We start from the raw sequence: 23,096 nt of genomic DNA on the forward strand, positions 1-23,096 counted from the left end.
TTATTTTATTAGGGCCCCCACCCACCGCACAGGGGTGGGGGCCGGGGGGGGAGGACAGTAGGTCCCCCCCCTTATTATTTTATTAGGGCCCCCACCCACCGCGCAGGGGTGGGGGCCAGGGGGGGAGGACAGTAGGTTTCCCCCCCCCTTATTATTTTATTAGGGCCCCCACCCACCTTAAGTACTTCAAATTCAAGCTCAGATGAAAGATTTGTTTGACTTCAGACCTACAACAAACCTCCAGTGCCAGACGTAGAGAGGTTTGAAATGCCTGTCTAGCAAATGATGGGTCTCTACTAATTTGACAGACTGAGACCAGAAACTCTGAATGGGACTGCATTTCCTAGATCAGGGGTAGGCAACCTTTGGCACTATATCTCCCATAATGCCCTGACAACCATAATGTTGGCAAAGGATCAGAGAAGATTTAGTCCACAAGGTTGCCTACCTCTGTCCTAGATGCACAAGACAATATCCATTTGTCTGTAAAGAATAAGTTAAACGTCTCCTCACTGGAAATCTAGCATCAACATTTTTAGGCTATTTCCGCCTACAAACATCAAGTAAATCTGGGATGATAAAAAGGAATCCATGTTAAACTTTTGGTTTGAGAAGAACATGCTGTCTTGTTTATCAGTTCCTTTATCTTGGGCTATTTAACCCTCAGAAACTCATTTACTATTTTACCAAACAGCACAACTCGCTCAAACAGAAGGTTGGAGAGTGAGTTAGCAATGAGAAATCTGGATAAGAGCATTGTATATATTTAAAAAAAAAAGTCACAATATTTCTTGGGATATTTGTGATTTCACTTTTCCAGCTTACATACACAGATCGGTTCTGGCTACAAAGGCACTTGCTCATGTGTGCTGAAGAAAAAAAAAAAAAACCTGAATAATAAAGTTATAATTATGTATTCATCTACTCATTAATAGGGTCCTAAAACCTGCTACATCTCTATTTGGGATGGTAGGAGTTGATTCAGCACTACTGAATTTGCTGGCGCATTATAAATAATAAAATAATATTTACACAATATTGGAACACCCATTCAGATATATAGAGTTCAACTCTTACTCCCTTTCAGAAGCTAGTGAAAAGAATGCATTTCATTTTACAATTTTGCGTTGGTGTCTTTGATCTTGGTGGACCATCTCACTTCAGACACATACAAGTGACACAAATGTATTTATGCATCTATAAGAAAGCACAGGGACCATAAAACAGATATGTGTGGTCTTTGCAAAAACATTTGCTTTTTTATGGCTGTGCCATCTGCTACATTGGACATCTAGAAATATAATCAAGGTAAACAGAACAAAAAATAACCTATAAGAGAGGCCTCTTTTCAATATTAGAGCAAACCAAAAGAAGGCTGACTGTGCGGCTACTTTTAGTAGAATGTCGCACTACATGTTAGCGGGTTGCATCAAGCTGTATTCCTTACAGCTATTGTGACAACGACCATTCCAAAACACATGCTGTTGTGGTATATGCAAACTCTCCAAAAGAAAGTGTTGTCTGCCCAAAGGAATGGAGAAGCCACAACATTAGAATCCAGGAAAAAGGCAACCAAACCACATCAAAGCCCAGAACCCAACCAAGGAGTTCCTTATAACACTGCTCAATAGCACTCCGTCAACAGTAAAAACTACAAATAATGCTAACTCAACCCAACTGCAGGACAAGAGAGACACTGGGTATAACTGGGGGCAGTTGTCATATATGCCTGTCCTAGACAGAGAATGGAAAAGATCGTTTCTTCACATGATCAAAATATCAGCTCACATTACCAAGCTCAGACGGCAGGAGTAAGATGATCTTATATTCTCTTCTGCATGGTACATGTCAAACCATTCATAGTACATCAATAGTAGTTACTGAAATGAATACAATATACACAGAAAATGTAAAATGAAACACTTTTTCCAGTGTTCGTAACAGTATTTGGTGCAAGTTAAACGTGACAAGCAGTTAAAAAGCTATGCTTGTTTTAACATTCCATGTTTGTTGGGGCAAAGTAATCTACAAGAGGAAAAAAACAAACCAAAAACAAAATGCCAAAAGGTTGCACGCTAGGTGGCATTTAGCTCACTGTGTCCTCACCTTTGGCATACTAAGAAACAGTAATTTTACTTACCGTAAATTCCTTTTTTCTTAGTATAGTGGCAGTACTTACAAGTGGGATGTTCCTTAGGATTCTGGACAAGAAGCTCCCCCTTCTTTAGAATTTCAATGCTGTGCTCCGCCTGCTGCCTCCATATAAGCTGTAACTCAGAGACACTCACCAGTAATACAAAAGAACCAAAACGGAGACCAAATGATGCATAGAATTTAATCTATTTGAAAGCGGAGGGAAAGCCAGTACTGCCACTATACTAAGAAAAAAGGAATTTACGGTAAGTAAAATTACTGTTTTTCCCTTCGTATAGTGGCAGTACTTACAAGTGGGATATAGCAAGACCCCTGCATACAACAAAGGGTGGGAACTCAGCAGGCCACAGCTTGTAGCACCTTACAACCCAAAGCAGCTTCAGATGATGAGAATACGTCCAGCCTACAATGCTTGATAAAAGTATGTAAGGAAGACCAAGCAGCAGCTTTGCAGATGTCTTCAGGTGAGGCGGCTGCATTTTCAGCCCAGGAGGTCGTCATAGCTCTAGCGGCACGAGCCTTTAAAGGGAAACTAAGGGGAATCCCTTTGGATTGATAAGCCAACCTGATTGTATATGTTAGCCATCTGGCCAAAGAGGGTCCTGAGACAGCACAACCCCTGTTAGTGCCATGAAAGAATACAAATAGATCTAAGGATCTAATCCCTGACTCTTCTGAAGACAGATTTTCAGGGATCTTCTAACATCTAGGAGATGTCACATTCTTTCCAGATCCGACGTAGGAAAATGACAAAAACCCGGTAGGACAATAGGTTGGTAATTGCAGCACTAGAAATAACCTTAGGCAAAAAAGAAGGCTTGGTGTGCAGGACCACCTAGTCTTGATGAAAAAAAAAAAGGTGAATTCCGGAGAGAAAGAGAGAGCTCGGATCACACCTACTCAACTAGCAGAGGTGATAGGCACCCGGAAAACCGTCTTGAAGGTAAGAAACTTGATAGGAACCTCCAGTAAATGTTCAAATGGTGGTTCACAAAGGGCTCGAAGCACCAGAGACAGATCCCAAGTAGGGAAAGGTACTAACTTAGGAGGCCTCTTAAGCCTTATGGACTTAAGAAATCTTAGAAAAAAAGCAGGTTTGAGGCAAAGTCACGAACCAGGAAGTGATTTAGAGCTGAAATCTGGCCTTTGAGCGTAAAAAACTCCCAGGCCAGCTTCAAACCCATCTAGCAAACAAGAAAGACTTTCCGGGATAGAGGCTTTGGCCGGATCCAACCTCGAAGTGAACACCAGGTTCTGAACTTCATCCAAACTCTGAAATAGATTTACGAAGTGGACCAGCGGACAGAAGACAGCAACACATCACATAAAGGTCAGAGAGACCATGGCCTTGAAGGATCACCCTTGCAGCAACCATGCCGTCAGGTGAAAAATCTCCAGAGTTTCCACGGGAAGAGTCACATTCTCCAATACTTGAGAAGAGACTGGAGATGCCAACGCGAGATTGTCAAGTTTTCCACTTCCGAAAACCAACTCCTGTTCGGCCAGAAGGGCAGGACTGCCAATTACTTGCCTTCTCCATCTTACCTATGAACAATCCGTGGTATAAGAGCGGCAGGAGGGAAAACATAAGCCATGTCGAAGGTCCAAGGTATCTATAGACCGTCTAGGACAACTGGGTAAATCCTGAATGGAGAGAAGCAAAACATTGTACTTTCCTGGTTCTCCTTGTGGCAAACAGGTCTATCTCCGGCCTGCCGAAGCGTGAACCCAGCTCCAAAAAAAAAAAAAAACTTGGCTTGACAGTGCCCAGTCTGCCTGAGACCAAAGTCTACGGCTGAGGCCGTCTGAAACAACGTTTAGAGACCCTCTGATATGGGTAGCTGATATAGCGAGAAGATTCGCTTGAGCCCAAGACATATGTGGTAGCAGAGCTCTTGCAGAGCTTTTACCTTCGTGCCACCCTGGCGATACAAAAAAACCACTGTAGTGGCGTCGTCCGACTGAATCCTCATTGCCTGATTGGTGATGGCTGAACGGAAGGAAACCAGTGCCTTCCAAACCGCATTTAATCCCTGAAACTCCAGGAAGCGCCTGCCTCCACTCTGTTCCAAGACCCTGACGGAACTGAGAAGCTAGATGGGCGCCCCAACCCATCTGGGAGGCATATGTGGATATCATAAACCATTGTTTCTGAGCAAACGATAGGCCCTTTGAGATTTTGCTTCTGTGTTTCCACCAGTTCAGGAGTCCTTTCACCCCTTTGGATAGGTGGAAGGGAGAGTCTAGATCTACCTGTTATCGTGTCCATTGGAAAAGGAAGTCCCATTGCAATGGTATTGCTTCTGCCTTTGCCCAGGCCACTGCTGGGATTGCAGAAGCGAGGAGGCCTAGAACCTCATAGCATCTCTGATTGAACTTAGGTTTTTATGCAGCTTTGATACGGCTTTTAAAATCCTCATTTGTTTCACTAATGGTAGAAAAAGAGAGAGGGACTGTGAATTTCCTCTAAGACCCAAGAACCTAGACTTCTTGACGCAGTCAGCTTGGATTTTTCCAGGTTCAGGATCCAACCGTGATCTCTTAAAACCTTCATTGTAATCTTGAGATGAAGATTCAGCAGTTGTCTTTATTGGGCCTTCAGGAACCAAACGTCCAGGCCTGGAACAATCGAGATACCTTTCAGACGTAAAACCGCCGGTATGGGTGCCAAGATTTTCGTAAAAGCTCGAAGAGCTGAGGACAGGCCAAAGGGAAGAGTTTAATTGTAAATGGAGAATCCTTCGCTTTCTTGCTAGAACCGCAAACCTGAGAAACTTCCGGGAAGATTCTGAAACCGGTACATGGAGATAAGCATATTTAAAAACCAACTCTGCCATGTAATCTCCCTTTGTAAAATGTGTGTCAAAAGACAAAATACGTTCCATACGGAACTTCTGTCATGGTAAGCAGGTGTTTACTAGTTTCAGGTCTAGGATCAGCCGGAGAAGATACATCTGGTTTTTGAACCAGAAAAAAAAGGCGTGAGTAAACTCCCTGAAATTCCCAACGTTTGGGTACCACTCTACCACCTTTCTTAAAGAAGAAGAGCATTTGTTTTACTCCTGATGGATAGCTTGACAGAAGGAAGGATGGACGTGGTTTCGATGCAACTTTATTCTGTAACCTTCTGAAATGGTTCTTGTAATCCACCTATATGAAGCACTCTTTCCCAGTCTTGGGCGAAGAACCGAAGGCGTCCTCCCACTCTTATGGCGTCAAAAACTTCCTCTTTTGTCATGCCGGTTGGATTCCTAACTAGACCACTGGCTGTTTATTTGAGGTACCTAGTTGGTCTCCCATACAAGTACTAACCAGGCCCGAGTCTGGATGGCTTCTGAGATCTGACAAGATCAGGGATTTTCAGGCTGGTATGGCCAGAGGCCATCATGCTTTGAAACCTGCAAAACCGCCCTGGTAACGAAAGGACCTCTGACCCTTGTACTGAAAACTTTAATATCCCTGGGTTCTTGATTCCAGAGGCAGGGCTTTCTTCGTATCAGACATCTGTCTAATAATGTCTTCCAAAGGAGTGCCAATTTGTTCGTTTCAAAGGGTAATTCACATAAGGATGCCTTAGACGCAGAGTCAGCTGTCCATGTTGGTAGCCAAAGAGCTCTTCTGGCTACTGACGACAAACCCATAATCCTCGCTGATAAACGAAGAAAACTCATCTTTCAGTAGGAACAAGAGATGGGAAGGATCTGTATCAGATTTCCCATAAGGGAATCCTCCAGGGCTTGTAGCCAAACGCTCTGAGCTCTGAGAACCGCAGAACCTGCAAATTCAGCTCAGCACTGATATCCTGCGGCCTGGAATATTCTACTACACGAAGTTTCGGCCCGTTCGTCCATTGGGTCATTAAGTCCTGAGACTTCGCCAATGGGTATAGTGGTTTTCTTTGATAGCTGGGCAATCTGAACATCCACTTAGGAAGATCTTCCCATTTTTCTCCAGACTGTAGCTTGAACAGCAGTTCAAAATGTTTTGAAATGAACGTACGTCTTCAGGATTCTTTCATTCTCTATGATGGAGATCCAAGATTTAAGGAGACATTGGGAAACCTTTAACCTTACCCTTGGTAGGTTCAGTTTCTTGTACCGCCGTCGTCACTTCTTTAATAAATTTCTTCAGCTCTTCTGGTGGAAAACCCTCCTCCACACTTGAAGCCAGGCTGGAAATATCCGAAGGTGAAGAGACGTCAGACACAGAAGGAGATCTATTCCTTCTATGCTGTGTGGGCAGTTTCTCCCGAATAGCCAGTTCTTTATACACAGCATCTTTATAAGCTTCAAATGTCTGGGACAAATTTTCCTGAAACCAGCCCAGGAATGATGCCATATCAGTCTGCTCGGCTTTTTCTAGCCGATCCGTAGCGCACTGATTGCATGTATTTTTGCAACATCCGTCAGGTAGAGGTAACGCACATTCCAGACAACATAAGTGCTTAGATCTACTTGTGGTTTTCGGAACAGAAGTTGACATCTTGTCTATATCTGTCTTATCTGGAGACATAGGACTTCTAGAAGCATGCATAAAGAAAGGTGGAAAAAAAGGAGAGTTCAATAGTTAAATCTCACCTTAAATCACCTAAGATCCGTGTAGGAGGGCAGGTGACACGGAGAACCAGAACTGTACACCCACCCTTGGGGTCAGGAAGGTCCTGCACAGCCATGTATCCAAATCTTAAATTTGGCACCAAACACCGTTTTGCGCATGCTTAGTAGCGCGATTCTGTGTTTGGTGGAACGCAAAGCCTCCCGGGCGTGCGTTCCACCGCTGTGCGCATGCGTAATGAGCAATGAAGGAGGACCGCCTGGGAACTCCGTCAGAAAAAAAACACAAAAGACAGTACCCGGTCACGTTCCGTAACGCGAACCCGGAAGTACTGTTGCCGCTCAGTTCCCGCCCGGGAAACTATCGGGCACTCACCTCCCGGTCAGCAACCTGTGCTGAACGCACCAAATCTCCACCTGCACTGTGGGGGAACCTGTCCGTCCCGTTGCCGGGACAAGAAGAACTGGTGAGTGTCTCTGAGTTACAGCTTATATGGAGGCAGCAGGCGGAGCACAGCATTGAAATTCTAAAGAAGGGGGAGCTTCTTGTCCAGAATCCTAAGGAACATCCCACTTGTAAGTACTGCCACTATACGAAGGGAAAATCCTGAGGCATTCAGGAGCTGCCCAATAAATTTCCAGATATAATACTAGTTCAATACCAATACATATAACATTTGGGCCAAAGTCAGGGCTAAACACCTCTTCTCCACGAGGAATCCACTATCGAGCTGTCAAATCTAGAGCCTAATAGGTGAAATTTGCTGAAGAATGACATGATCAGAACCCTCAACGCTGTTTCAGACATGTCAATTTTGTTCAAAATGTAAAACAGTCGCTTCCATCATTCTTCCATTGATGTGATCTTATATTTTTTTAATTACTATTATTAGCATGTATGATGGTATTCGATAGACATCTAGAACAGAATTTCACTAGATGAAGTTATAGAAATCTTCCTATTGCAAACTCCAACACAATTATATATGATTATGTATAAACAAGTAGAGGAAAATATATAAAAAAAATAAAATAAAAAAAAACAGGAAAGCTGAAAAAGTCAACTGCAAAATCAATATAAACAAGTTACACAACTTGCCTCAAGCAACAATAAGTTTGCAGTGGAGTTGATACCATTTATGGCAGAAAAAAATAGTTATCTATCCCATTAATCTAAACATATCACATCTCGTTTTGTGACCGATTAATCTGGATCAGGTACAGAGCGTCTGGTGAGGGTTAATCCTCTACGAACGTAATGTAAAAAGCCAGACTGGCCTTCAGAAGTTATAGAAAGAGAATGAAGTTGATCAGCAAAGCAGAGTCATGAAAAAACTACAGTCATAAATCCAGCAATCCATTATCTAATCACACCCAAGTAAACTAATACAACATTTTCAGCTATGCCCTTTAAAATAATAATAATAATAATAATAATAATAATAATAATAATAATAATAATAATAATATTCCCATGGGGTCTAATCTAAGAGGGAAAAAAAATGTTTGTTGGCCACATGACTAGAAGATTAGACTGATGAATCCTAAATGATGATAAGAAAAACATTTGCAACCCAACTAATCAGGCCATGACTTGTGGTGAATTCCCGGTTAAACATTGAACGAAAAATATTACTCATTTTAATTAGATTGGTCTGCAAACTGAAACTAGCCACTGAAACGTTAAGAATGTAGCTCGATTCTCAAACTAACCAAACCTGCTCTCATAGGCCACTGCACCGCCCAAAAGCAAGTTGCTAAACTTGCGCAGCAGGAGCATCATGGGATACTTTTGAGAGAATCAGAGGGTATGTCAGAAAGCTTGTATTTATATTATATTTGCAATATATGTTATATACTGTCCGAGATAAATGTTTAGCAATTGCAGACATTTGTGTAAATATCCAAACAAACCGGAATGCACTTTAATATAACCTGGCATGTAGTCTGTCTACGTAGCAAAGCCTTTTGGGACACATTACAGAGAATGCAAATAGGAAACTTCTTGTTGACCGTCTGAAACTGGATGTGTAGGAAACACTTCTCAACAAAAAGTACTTTTGTTACATTGAAGGTGAACCTTCATAAATATTGTATATCCTTCAGTTACAAACACATGACAAAACCCAAACCATTGTTAACTGTAAACATTGTACTTGAAGATTTATAAAACATAATATATCCACCCATGAACGTATTGACCGTTGTGTTTCACTATTCTCTGCTGAGGCAATGATGGCCTTATTGGGTTTCCTGGATTTTTGTGCACTATATTTACCATAACGTTCTGCCAAACACCTACAGTGCCACGCATAGTCATCATTGCCCTACCTGGCACACTGAACTGGGGGCTACATGCAGCATTCACACGTTTTTTTTTTTCTTCCCAGCCCCCATACAGTCCCACCAGGCTTAAAAAAAAATAAATAAAAGGTTTCTATTTTACACTTGTGATACAATTTCTGTTATGACCTACAAAAATAACCAACTTGCTGTGCGGTACAAACTGCAAGAGAAGGAAAAACTGGCATGTTCCATTAATTGTGAATGTATATATATAGAATTGTATACATTAGAGAAGATTATATAGACAGATACAACTAAAATAGCTGAAAAATTTACACAAGATTTTTTAATTTTTTTAACTAAAAAATATACATAAATGTGGGAAAGTGGTCAAAGTGCACTGAATGGAAGGATATCTGATGGATTTATTTTTTTCTCCGCCCGGTAGACTATTTTGACCATAAATTTGACATTTATATGAATTTTCACTTTAGTGAATAATCCTTCCCAATGTCCAAAGCAATAATATAGCATTGTTTGCTTAACAAGTATTCATAGGAGCATGGAAGAATGAAGGCCTGTTATGTTTTAACACGAATACCATCATGTAATAGAATTGGTGGGAGACCCTCAATCCTACCAGAATGCAAACCAAGGCCAATACATTATTCTAGCTTCAAGTGGCTTAAGATACTTGATCTTCAGCTATAAGCTGTGGATTTGTGACAATCTATTTAGGAACTTTAAATGCAAATACTCAAACATCAAAAATGGTGTGCAGGACTCAAAATTCCTCTCGTCACTAACCATTGGTGCATGAAAATTCACCAAAACGTGCCATGGACACTCCAGGCCATAAGCGTTGCTACAGTAGATTATTCATTGCCCCGCATGTGTCATCCCGCCGAACTTGGAATCCCACAGTGGGTAAGTGGCTGTACTGATAATCTTTGGGTCTGTCTGAGCAACAAGTTCACCCAAACAGACCCAGTGATTGTCAGTAAAAGTGCCACTGCCGTGCAGTAGTCTGCCACCTGGCGCCAACCGCCGCAGAGCAGTCATTACTTACAGAGCTGGATGCCTGCGCATTCATCGGTGACCACCAATGTAGTCTGCACAGCAGTAAGCACTTGGGATGCGTGGAGGCGCAGTGTCTGTGCTCTCTCGCCACAAGACCTGTTCGTGGAGATGTCACGGGGTAGGGATCCCAGAAAGCTGCTGTAGGGCTGCAGTGGGGGCAGCGGTAAGTGGAGACACGGCACATAGTATCAGCCAAACCCAGGAGCCTTTGGCGAGAGGAGGAGTCACCGCCACTAATTAAGAGACTGCTTCTAGTGCTGCACTGTCAAATTATCTCACCCCAATCCCCACCCAGTGTTGCGTGCGGACATAGTGGCATCTGGCATGGATATGGGAATAACAATTTAGGCAATGTGGCATGGAAGTTAGCAAAATAAAAGTAGGCAAACTAAATTAAATGTAGGCATAATAAAGAATGCAAATTGAAATGCGACATGTGGGCATTACAAAGAAAGGGCAAACTGAAAAATATCTGGGAAGTGGGCAATGTGGAAAGATCTTGGCATAATAAAATAGAGGCAAACGGATAACTGTAGGCAGTGTATCTGGGAAATGTGACATGATGTAAGCATAGTAAAAGGACACAAACTTAAATAAATGTAAGCAGTGTGGCATGATGTGGGCATAATACAATGGAGCACACTAAAATAAATGTAGGCAATGTGGCATTTGGGTATGATAAAATGAAATAAATGTTGCCCCCTCCCAATAGGTTTGAGTGTGTGTATGTATATATGTTTTTTTCAGTGGTATGACTTGGTGGACATCATAAGTACCCCCAATTTTGACTATGGTAACTTTGCACCCCTCCCCCTAGTACTCCACCGCTCAAGTAAATTTTAGGACCATGCTAGTTCTGTAGCACTTAAAATTTTAACCACTGGTGTGTGCATCATAAATTCCCATAGTATGGTAACATGTACAATTATTCAAAATTGAAATGTGAACCACCATTCAAAATAGATAGCGGCTACACGCATGACAGCTGTCTTTCACTAGAGCATGTGTGCTAACGCATGCATGCAGTGGATGGCCAACAGACGGCCACTAGGTTCCATCCTAAAGTGGCTGTCACCTCAAACTTACCTTTCTCCTTCTGTTTCCTCTTTCAGAATCTGTTCTTCATCTTTGACATATTTCTCTTTAAACCATAAAACAAAGTAAGGACTACTTTGTCTTTCGTAATTTTTCTACGCCTGACAAACGTGAAAAAAGGGTGGAGCTTAAGACAAGCTTCACTTCCGTTGTCACGCTAATAAAAGCTGAAGCTGACCTTAAGTTCCCCCTCTTTTTAATACTGCCAAGTGTAAGAAAAATACACAAGACAAAGTAGTCCATACTTTGTTTTATGGTTTAAAGAGAAATAGATCAGAGATGAAGAAAAGGAGAACAGATACTGAAAGAGTAATTTTGAGGTGACAGACACTTTAAATGGAAACCACGGTGGCAGGAAAACAATGTTGCTTTCCTGGCACTATAGCTTGAAATACAATTGTTTCCCCAATGGGGTTTTGGGTAGTGCTGAATGTCCTCAAAGTCACCTAATGATCTGGAAGCCCCTCTAGTGGCTGTCTAGTAGACAGCCACTAAAAGGTGGAATTAACCCTGGCAGGTAATGATTGCAGTTTATTATAAACTGCAAAAATTACCACTGCAGGGTTTAGGGAACTGGGACACTACACCCAGGCCACTTCAATGAGCTCAAGTGGTCTTGGTGCCTATAGTGTACCTTTAATTTCTGAAGGTCTTCACTCTGGCACACAACATGACGCCAAATACAGCTAAAGCTTCTCTATTAGCACTATTCTATTTATTAAAAGCATTGAATTGGACATAAATTATCAATCCTGATTATTACACAGAAGACACGATGGCTGCGCTGGAGTAAAGATACGTTTTATGTGTATTTTTTTTTTTAACAGAAAGGAGGACGAATAATAAATTAAGGTTTATTTTTAATATTAGCATGTTCATTTAAGTAGTAATTTGACTTTGGCACGAAATCTCACCTAGCAAGGTATATATAAAGAGTAATCAAACAGTATGCTAAAGCCTTTACAGTACAATCTACGAAAAGAAACATGCTTAAAGACTGTTGAAAATGTAGAAACTGGGGGGAAAAAAAGTATTTTTTTTACTCTAAAGAAAATCTTTGCGAAATACTCATGTTGATGGACATAGAATTTCACAGAATTTCTAATGCAATCAACAGATATCAAAGTTGAGGTTGGATAGAAGTGTAGGTTCTGCAATTATATTGTGCAAGAAACTCTATGAAAGTTCTCACCATCTTACACTGGCTTTGAGGGAGAGTTTCAGGTGAGTATATCTTAGATTCACATCTCCCCCAGGCTGACACACAAGGAGTGGACATGTCAACCTTTGAGGATCTTTGCAAACTATTCAGAGACCCTGAACAAGACAGAGTCAATTTAACCCCTTAAGGACCAAACTTCTGGAATAAAAGGGAATCATGACATGTCCCACATGTCATGTGTTAAAGGATTTTTTTTCTTTCTTATTTTCTGTTGGATAGCCTATGTGACAAAACAAAAGCCAGGTAAGAAATAACAAAGACTGACATCTGTGAATCTTTCATTTTACATTTTTGGTGTTCCTAAGTAAGTAGAAGAGACAAAATGCTGCTCGCCGAGAATTTCCTATTAACACCTCAAATTCCCGAATGATGCATGATCTATTATACTACTATTATGGATTGAGCATGGTTTATAAATGTTTTGCAAATCTTTGGGGTTAAACCACTCATTATCCGTTTAACTCCTAAAGATAAACTGCAGCCAAGGACATCCAGTCCCCATAACAACCTAATTTCAATGAAGTTGTTACGATGCGCGCAGTTTTCCTTTAAAATCCCCATTTTCATCTAAGAATTTTTTTTTTACCTTTAATAGATCGCAAAATGCTGTTTGCATTAAAGGACCACTATAGTCACCCAGACCATTTCAGCTTAATGAAGTGGTCTTGGTGCCAGCTCCCTCTAGGGTTAATCCTGCCTGCTGTAAACATAGCAGTTTCAGAGAAACTGCTATGTTTACATATGGGTTAATCCAGCCTCTAGTGACGGTCTCATTGACAGCCGCCAGAGGCGCTTCCGCGCTTCTCATTGTGATTTTCACAGTGAGAAGACGCCAGCATCCACAGGAAAGCATTGAGAATGCTTTCCTATGGACTGACTGAATGCGAGTGGGGCTCTTGCCGCGCATGTGCATTCAGCCGAAGAGTGAGGAGAGTACCCAGCAGTGGAGAAAGGTAAGCCTTTAACCCCTTCCTCCAACTTCAGCCTGGCGGGAGGGGGGCCATGAGGGCACTATAGTGGTCCTTTAATGTGAGTAAGCAATGACAATCCTGTGAAATAGTCTTAAAAGATACTTCAAGGGAAAATATACCTTTTAGGAAAACTCAATAACAAAATGCTAAGGCTAACTCGTAGCATGTTATGGGATTGGAAGGAAGCTTTACCTAAAATTACTACCGGGGAACTACTTCAGCAAAATAAATTAATAAAATTACTAAAATCACACAAAACAGACACAGAACTGAATTTTCTGTGGAGATTAGTTTCACTAGTGTCTGTGCAAAAGAAGTTTCAATAATTTTATAAGACACTCTCAAATGTCATACACCAGGAGGTGGTAGAACTTTTTTTTTTTTTAATCAGGATTGCGGTTTCAACAAATTTTAATTATTTACTACAGGACTTGAAAAAAATCCCATAAGAATTGGGTTTGCATGGGTTTTGTCCTGAGATGGCTGGCTGAAGGAGAGGTGCGGCTGGTTGGGCGAGAGAGAGAGGGCAGGCCCAATAAATGGGAGCGCATATAGGTGGCTCAGGGAGAGCATGGGCAGGCGGCTGGTTCAGGGAAAGCGGAAACGGCAAGGAGCTGTAATCTCTTTACTCTGTTCCCTCACGCACCATCCGGTGATAACGGGAGACGGAATATGATGTCGCTCCGGCACCACCAAACAGCTCTCTAGGGAGCAAAGCAAGGAGATGACAGCAGCCCCATTGGACCCCAGGGAAACCGATCCACACGAGCTCTCCCAAAGGTAGGGAGGTTAGATGGACACATTAAAATAAAAAAATAATAATTTGTGAGTGTGTGAGTGTTGTAAAATTTGTGTGTGCATGTCTGTCAAATCAGGTGTGTGAGTTTAGTCACAGAGTGAGCGTCAAATCAGTGAGTGTGCACAGAGTGTTCGTCACCAAGGGTGTCTGTCAGTTAGTGTAAAGTCAGTGACTGTGTGTGTGTGTGTGTGTCTCACAGTGTGTACCCCTCCAATCACATGTGAAATGTGTTTATACTTACCTTTTTTGACACGCGGTGCCTGTCTTTCCACAGCTGGCCCTGCCTCCATGGTTGATGATTTCCTCAATTCAATGCTTTCCCAGGGGAGGCTATTGTGCATGTGTGCACTGAATCAATGCATCTATATGGGGAGCATTAAGCATCTCCATGCAGAGTGTGGCAACGTTGAATGTAGGTGCTGAACACTGTGCAGCCCTGACCCAGGATGCACCTCTAGAGGTCGACTGAGTGACGGTCACTAGAGGTGTTACTAGGCACCAATGTAAACACTTTGTTTACATTTAAAACCATGCAGGGACAGACTATAAACACCAGAACAACTACATTATGCTGTAGTGGGGACTATGGCATCCCTTTAAGAATTGATTGTTTCACGTTGAAAACCCTGGTTTTAAACTTTTTGCTGGCTCCTAGAGTCCAAGGAAATTTGCCAAGTCATGATATCAATGCCTTTCACTGGAAACTGAAATGGTCTAATCTATCACTGTCTGGCACTCATCACAACCAAACAAAAAGTACAGAAGCCACCCAGGTGCTACCCAGCGCTAAATGTATAAAGGAAGAAAAAGGAGCACTATCTTGGAATTAAAAAAATAAATAAATATATTCATCAAGATAAAGACTCAGGAGGGTAGAAACATTGATTCTTGTTTGTTGAATATATTTTTTGGAAATTTCGAAGAGTGCTCACTTTTGTTCCTATAAAACACACACAAGCACACGTTTACTATTAATGCATTCATTTAAAGATTGTTCTGATAGAAAATACACTTCTAACATGAGAAAAAAACAAAAAAAACACACATGATCAAAGTCCCCACAGCAAATGGTAGACAGAATAATAACAGGCTTTAAGAGCAGTTTACCACTAATTATATAACAGATCATATATTTTTATGATTCACAGTGATTTTAGAACAAATTGTAAATAAAGTTACTGTACCAATAACGCACATCAAAGGAGAAACCTAGTCATCAAAACTATAAAATCCTGTTTATAGTGAAACAAGCACCCCTGGCACCATCCAGTGTACCTGTTCAGAGTCCAGGGCCAGCCACATGTAGATTCCCAGCTGTCCAACTGAGTCTAAATCTGAGGTAGGCAACCTTTGCATTCCAGATGTTGTGGACTACAACTCCTATAATGCTCTTTTACAGCCATAATGCTGGCAACGCACTTAAGGGACAAAGGTAGTCCACAACATCTGAAGTGTCAAAGGTTCCCTACCCCGATCTAAATCATATAATTCTACCACATCTAGATATCTAGCTTTGGCCATCTTTGGCTCCGACCAGTGGTTCCCAAACCAGTCCTTTATGACTCACCAACAGCCCAGGTTTTGTCAGTATCTCCATTGGAATAAACAAGGGAAGTACATAAATCCTGGACTGTTAGTGGGCCACGAGGACTGGCTTGGGAGCCCCAATCTGAATGGATACAATATTGAAAAAAAAAAAAAAACCCTAGTGCCAGCAAGACACACAAAACAATATAATAACAAGGTCCGTGTCATTTCCTAGTATAGGTAATGAAAATGCACACAATCCCTTGTCCTGGAATCCTGGGTGCAATAGAAGCTGGATAAGCCCCAGTACCAAAGGGACCAAATATCAGATATAAATGTAGAAAATAATCCAGGAGCTCCCAGGTATTCTAACAGATTGGGTCCAATAAAATTGCCTCTCTGTTGGAATACCTTGGAGTGCCTGGATTCTTTTCTACATTTATAGCTTCATTTCCTAGACACAAACCATATGCTCTTGGGCAGTATATAAACTAGTGCACTACCCCTGTTGTATATAGAATTCATATGCTGCTTTACAAATTATTTTTTCCTAGTGCAGCAAACATAATCCTGCCTACCATGGGGGCAATACATTTCCTGCTCTGCCCAACAGGAAGACAATATATATATATATATATATATATATATATATGTGAATATAGGGGGATCTGACAGTCATAACCCACCAAAGGCAGAACACAGAAAACATGACAAACAGGGCAATAATAATAATAATAGTAATAGTAATAATAATAATAGTAGGGGGTATAACATGAGAAGCGGTGCATTATGGGAGACATTATTGGTAAACAAGCGGTAAGTGCGGTAAGTGTTACTGTATACAGCAGCCCAGGTGACACTCACTGGAAGGGTATGTGACGCCCACCGACAGGGCGACTTACAGAGCCGCGAGCAGCCTTACACCGACACAGCTGGAGCCCTCTGTACGGCGAAACCTCCGCCCCGGGGAAAGATGGCAGCTACCGGTGAGAGCAGGAAACGGCAGCAGGGCAAGGGTGCTGCGCATGCGCACCAGGTGAGCCTGCGCGGACAGCCGCACAACGATAAGGCGAGGGGGAGTGGTTAGGCGAATGTTCGTTGTTAGTTAGCAATAAAGTTTTGTTGTTCCACCCCTTAACCATCATCATCATCAGCATCATCATCATGGGCAAATGATAGATTAGGGAAGGAGGTGGATAGAGAGGCCGATTTCTAGGCCACAGTTTCGGTAGTCTATGGTATGATGTAAATAGAACGTTGATTGACAGGACGTCTTAATTAACCCCTTGAGGACTGATCCAAATGTACAAGTTGTGATCAAAATAAAACCTGGCATTTGCGCTATATGTCTGTCCAACCGTAATTCACCTCTTTCATATTAAATGCACCCCCCCTTATTATATATCATTTTATTCAGGGGAAACAGGGCTTTCATTTAACATCAAATATTTTGATTTGAAACATAATTTAATATGAATAAAATAATTTTAAAAAGGGAGAAAATAAGAATTTTTGATATTTTTTTTAGTTCTGCATGACATTTTAACTGTGAATGTCATAATACTGTTTGCTTTTACTGCAATAAAATACACATATTTGTATTCAGCAAAGTCTCACGTGTAAAACAGTACCCCCTATGTACAGTTTTTATGGTGTTTTGGGAAGTTACAGGGTCAAACATAGCACGTTACATTTTTCAGTTTTTATCACATTGAAATTCGCCAGATTGGTTACATTGCCTTGGAGACCCTATGGTAGCCCAGGAATGAGAATTACCCCCATGATGGCATACCATTTGCAATAGTAGACGACAACGTAAAACGTATCACAACAATTATACCGTCCGTGTAAGTGCCATTTGTGTGAGAAAAATGAAAAACTTTCACTTTCACTGATGATATATCGTTGTAATACATTTTACTGTTTTGAAACACTAATATTTGTGTTCAGCGAAGTCTTCCAAGTAAAACGGAACCCCCTAATGTACAGGTTTTAGGGTGTCTTGGAAAGTCACAGGGTTAAATATAGTGCTAGCAAATTAAATTCCCTGGCCTTTCGGCCTGGGTTGTCAGGCAGGTCTTGCAAGTTGTAATGAATAAAATGACCTAATTATGTAAAATGATTACATAAGTATATATGTAGAATTATTATATATATATACACGTGTGTAATTTTTAAAAAATGATATACATATATATATATATATATATATATATATGTATATCATTTAAAAAAATATTTTTCTTTATATATAGGTATATATTGAACAAGTCCTAGAGGATCCCCTCCTTCAGGCGGAGACGAAAGAGGTCCTCTCTCATTACTTCGCAGACAACCATGCTCAGGATACCTCGCCCCAGATACGATGGGAACCCCACAAATGCGTTCTGTGTGGCCATTTCATTAAACTCTGCTCCAGACGCAAACAAGAACAGAACGCTAGCCTACAAGACCTATACGCCCGAACCTCGCATCTGGAGCAGACGCACAGGTCAGACCCGACGGAGGACAACTACCGCCCTCTGCTGGAGGCGAGGAGAGAACTGAAGAGCCTATTATCCAGGAACCTTTCGCACATGCTCCGTAAATCCCGCAGATTCTTTTATGAGCATTCGAACAAATGCGGGCGTCTGCTCGCTAGAATGCTACAAAGGAAACGACGACTGTCCCAAATAACTGTCCTGCAAAAGGCGAATGCGCCCCCCATACGAAGACCAGACGGCATAATGGCGGAATTCCAGGAGTTTTACGCTAAACTCTACAACCTACCGGGGGACTCTGGGGAAGGGGCGCCTCGACGACGGCTGGACGAGATTCGGGAATATTTGGACCACCATGTGACGCGGAAGCTCACGCAGGCTCAGGCGGAAGACCTCGATGCCCCCATCACTCTGGCAGAGCTCACAGGTGCCCTCAAAGCTGCGAAGATGAACAAAGCCCCGGGACCGGATGGCTTTCCCGTGCGATACATACGAACCTTCGGGGAGATTCTCCTACCGGAGCTGCTGGTGAGCCTCAACTCTATCCTGGAGGGAGAGAGGTTCCCGGAGGATACCCTCCTGGCAACAGTAGCGATGGTGCCGAAAGAAGGGAAAGACCCCACATCGTGTGCCGGTTACAGGCCTATTTCCCTGCTCAATGCGGACCTTAAGCTATTCACGAAGATCCTCGCCTGCAGAGTAGGGGAAGTGGCCCCGGACCTGGTCCACCCAGACCAGACCGGGTTTATCCCGGGGCGGGAGGCAAAGGATAATACAATCAGGGCCCTCAACCTCATACATGTCACCAGGGAAACTGCGCGCGGCGGCCTCCTGCTTTCCACGGATGCCGAGAAGGCTTTTGATAGAGTGGATTGGCAGTTCATGAGAGAGACTCTGCGGGTGATGGGCTTCGGCCCCAACATTCAGACCTGGATAGCAGCACTGTATGCGACCCCGAAGGCCCGCTTGCGGATAAATGGAGCCCTGTCCCCTGTTTTTTCGATTCACAATGGGACGCGGCAAGGATGCCCCCTGTCCACCCTCCTGTTTGCCCTCACGCTAGAACCATTTCTGGCGGCGGTCAGACGGGACGGGGGTATCACAGGGTTTGCAGTGGGGGGTAGAGAGCATAGGGTGGCTGCGTACGCAGACGACCTGCTGTTTTTTATTACAAACCCGATGGTGACACTGCCAAACCTACTCCAGGCCTTCTGGATCTATGGGGCGCTCTCCAACTTAAAATTGAGCACGGACAAGTCCGAGGCGATGCCGCTCTGTCTCCCTGCAGGCCTGACGACTCAACTGAAGGCGAACTTCCCCTTCAGGTGGTGCCCACAGCGCCTAAAATACCTCGGCATCTGGCTGACGACGGACTTGACCAGGCTGTTCCCCGACAACTTCTTGCCCCTGCTGGCGACACTCGGGACGGACATGAAGAGATGGGGCACGACCTGCGTGTCCTGGTTTGGGAGAATAAACGCGGTCAAAATGAACCTGTTGCCGCGTCTCCTGTATTTGTTTCAGACAATTCCCATCGCCCTCCCCAGGACCTTCTTCAACTCCCTGAACACGGCCATCAGACAATTTGTGTGGGCAGCGGGTGCAGCTAGACTCAGACATTCCCAGCTGATTCGTCCAAAATGTCAAGGAGGAGTGGCCCTCCCTTCGCCCCAAACTTACTACCAAGCGACACACCTCCTCAGAGTGGTAGACTGGCACGTACCCGACACCGATAAGCAATGGGTCCACCTGGAACGCGTACAAGCTAAAGAGTGTATACCATGGGTCACGTGGCTACTGCGGCCAGTACAGACGAGGGACATCCGGAGGCACCCGCTCATAGGGGCAACCCTGCAAGTGTGGTCCACTATTCGCTACAAGTTGGACCTAACGACTAGCCCGTCCCCGCTGGTTCCGGTGATATACAACCCTGAGATCGCAGGAGGGCTAGCGCCGAGAGACGTTACCGGACTGGGAAGGCCGGACAAACCTTACTTAGGGGATTGGTGCGCTGGGGGACAGCTGAAACCCCTGGAAACCCTGGCCCCCCTGACACCCCTCCCTGGGCTGACCCGATTTCGATACCAACAAGTTCGGCATTACTACCAATCTTTACCGGGCAAACATCTGGTACACAGGGGGTTGACCAGCTTCGCGGCCATTTGCGCGAAGGGAAACCGCATACCGAAGGGAGTCTCCACGCTCTACTCTATGCTACTGACCGCAGCTCGGAGCCCGGCGCCACATCAATCCTCCTGGGAACGAGCCGCGGGGGTCACTCTCACGGACCCAGACTGGGAGAAGATACACACCCTCGCGCACCAAGGTACGACCAGTGCAAAACTGCAAGAGACGAACTATAAGCTCATGACCTGCTGGTATAGGACGCCCTCCCGACTTCACCGCATGGGTTTGTCACCAACGGCCAGCTGCTGGAGATGTGAGTCCGAAGACGGCACGGACTTACACATCTGGTGGACCTGCCCCCTCATAGCGCCCTTCTGGCAACAGATACACGCGAAACTACGAGAACTACTAGATTCGGACATTCCGATGCAACCCCTACCGATGCTTCTTCACCACACTACGATGCCTCTGGGGGCCTACAAGAGATCACTGATGAGACACTTCTTGAATGCCGCCAAGAGCTTGATCCCGGCCCGCTGGAAGTCAGCTACCGTCCCCACGGTCTCGGACTGGATGGAGAAGGTAGAGGAAATATACAGCATGGAGAGCCTCACGGCGGAACTGAGAGGTACGGGGGAGAAATGCACCAGCCTCTGGGCGCCCTGGATTGAATACATGGCTCGTCGACCGGTGGGGCAGCCGGAGCGGGGGGCCGAATAGACGGGTAGACGCCGACACACGCGGGGTTGGGCCGTGGGGTGTGGGGGGGCTGGTGGACTCCCCCCTTCCCCTTCCCCCCGCCCTGGCCGACACCTCCCCCCCCTTTTTTTTTTTTCTCTTCTCCTCTTTCTCTCCCCTCCCTTCTTCTTCTCTCTCAGCCTCCCTCCCTCCCCCCCTTACCACGCATGATTGACCCTACACTAACGTAGACCGGACAGATAATGGCCCCTGACATGTCACCGCAGAATGTGAGGCCTGGACCCCAGGGCTCGTACTTGCACCATCTATGACTGCATTTGGGTCATTACCCCAAGCCAAACACAGATGCGGGACGTAGGCGGGGGAGGAATTGAGCCCCTCCAGGGGAAAGAGAAAACACGATACCCCCTCCCTACCTTCCCTTATAAGTAAATATAGAACACGTTCTAAAGTTCAGTTTGCGCAGTTGCGCTTGGTTGTTCAGTTAACCACAGAGACGGGGTGGGGATATACAGGTGGGAAAATGTGAGTGAGCATTACTATATGTACGGTATTAGACTTGGCGTTTGTAAGAGCTATGCTTGTTTATTCTCTGTATACATGTATGTTGTGCTTCAATAAAAATGAAGATTGCCAAAAAAAAAAAAAAGGTATATATATATAGTGATATATACGTATATACTTATGTATATAGATATGTATATTATTTTGTTCTACATGTATTTTGATATCTATATATATATATATATATATATATATATATTAATTTTAAAATACAGTTAGAACGAAATTACACAGATATATTTTTAATTATTTAATTTTATTTTTGAACGTATTTACATATATATTTATTTTATATTATATACAAATATTTATAATTATATATATATTTAATCAATATCATTCTACGTGTATTTTGATATTATTATATATAATTAAACATATTAATATTAAAATACAGTTAGACAGTGTATGTGTATATATGTATATGTGTATATATAATAATTTATATATGATTTAAGTATATATTTTATTTTAAAATATTTTATTTACATTTTTCAGGGGGAGTACCTGCCGTCCATGTGATCAAGAGGTCCTCGCAAGGACCTCGCGATCACATGGCCCAGGAGGGCCAGAATGGAAGCAGGGGGACTCCCTGGGATGCCAGGTGAGTCCCCCCACCGCGATCGCTGGTGTGGGATCGCCGGCGACCGGGTAAGGGAATAGGACGGCGGGGACGTGCTATGCCGCCCCCAGCGTTTAGAGCCTGGTTCCCAAGGACGGCATAGCACGCCCGCCATCCTTAAGGGGTTAATTAACCCCTTTTAAAGACTGAGCCAAATGTACAGGTTGGGATAAAAACAAAACGTAAACAAAACCTGGAATTTGACTATATGTCTGTTCAACCATAATTCACTTATTCACCATAATTTCTTATTAAGTGCACACACACTTATTATATATATAAAGGCTTGGCCTGTAGTTGTGGGAGGGGCTTGGTTTCCCTATAAAAGGGCTACCAATCCACTCTCACATTACCGTCAATGGTCTGGCGAGTCAGAAACGTTACTTCCGGTTCTGACCGCCATCTTGGATTTCCTCTTACCTGTTCATCGTGGTCTCCGGGTCCGGTGCCCTCCTGAGTGGTCCAGGTTCTCCAGTGCTTTTGCCGCCGCAGCCGCCGCAGCCGCCGCCGTCGCCGTCGCCGCCGTCGCCGCCGTCCGCACAGCCTCCTGGTACTCACTGCCGCCAAAATAACCGTAAGTTGGGCCCGCCGTAAAGCAAACCGCTTCACATTTACGGCTTACACGGCGGAGCCCCTATTCATTTTTACCGCATCCGGAACTATTTTCGTGGCAATCACTCTGCCGCTAAACAAAGAATCCCTATCTTTGAAACGTTTTAAACAATCACTGCATTCGGCTATATATTTAAAATTATGCTACTAAACGAAACGGTTTCATTTATAAACTAATCACACTATTTAAATTCATTTTTTTTTACTCACTATTTATACACGATCCTGCATCCACTTCTTAGGTGGAATCTCGCCCCCTACCGGTCTATAACGATATTACACCTAAATAAATTAAATTTATGTTA

General features: G+C 43.4%; 1 protein-coding gene across 1 annotated transcript in view; it reads right to left on the reverse strand.

The window, feature by feature from the left end:
* The window catches only part of ITCH (itchy E3 ubiquitin protein ligase), an 88,262-nt gene extending 71,545 nt beyond the window's left edge, over positions 1-16,717 (reverse strand). The window contains exon 1 of the mRNA XM_063455720.1: positions 16,552-16,717. The gene's annotated coding sequence lies outside the window, so the exon portion shown is untranslated. The remainder of the gene's footprint in view (positions 1-16,551) is intronic.
* Between the last annotated feature and the right edge of the window lie 6,379 nt (positions 16,718-23,096).

This window comes from Pelobates fuscus, chromosome 5 (genome assembly GCF_036172605.1).
Source record: "Pelobates fuscus isolate aPelFus1 chromosome 5, aPelFus1.pri, whole genome shotgun sequence".
Lineage (NCBI taxonomy): Eukaryota > Metazoa > Chordata > Amphibia > Anura > Pelobatidae > Pelobates > Pelobates fuscus.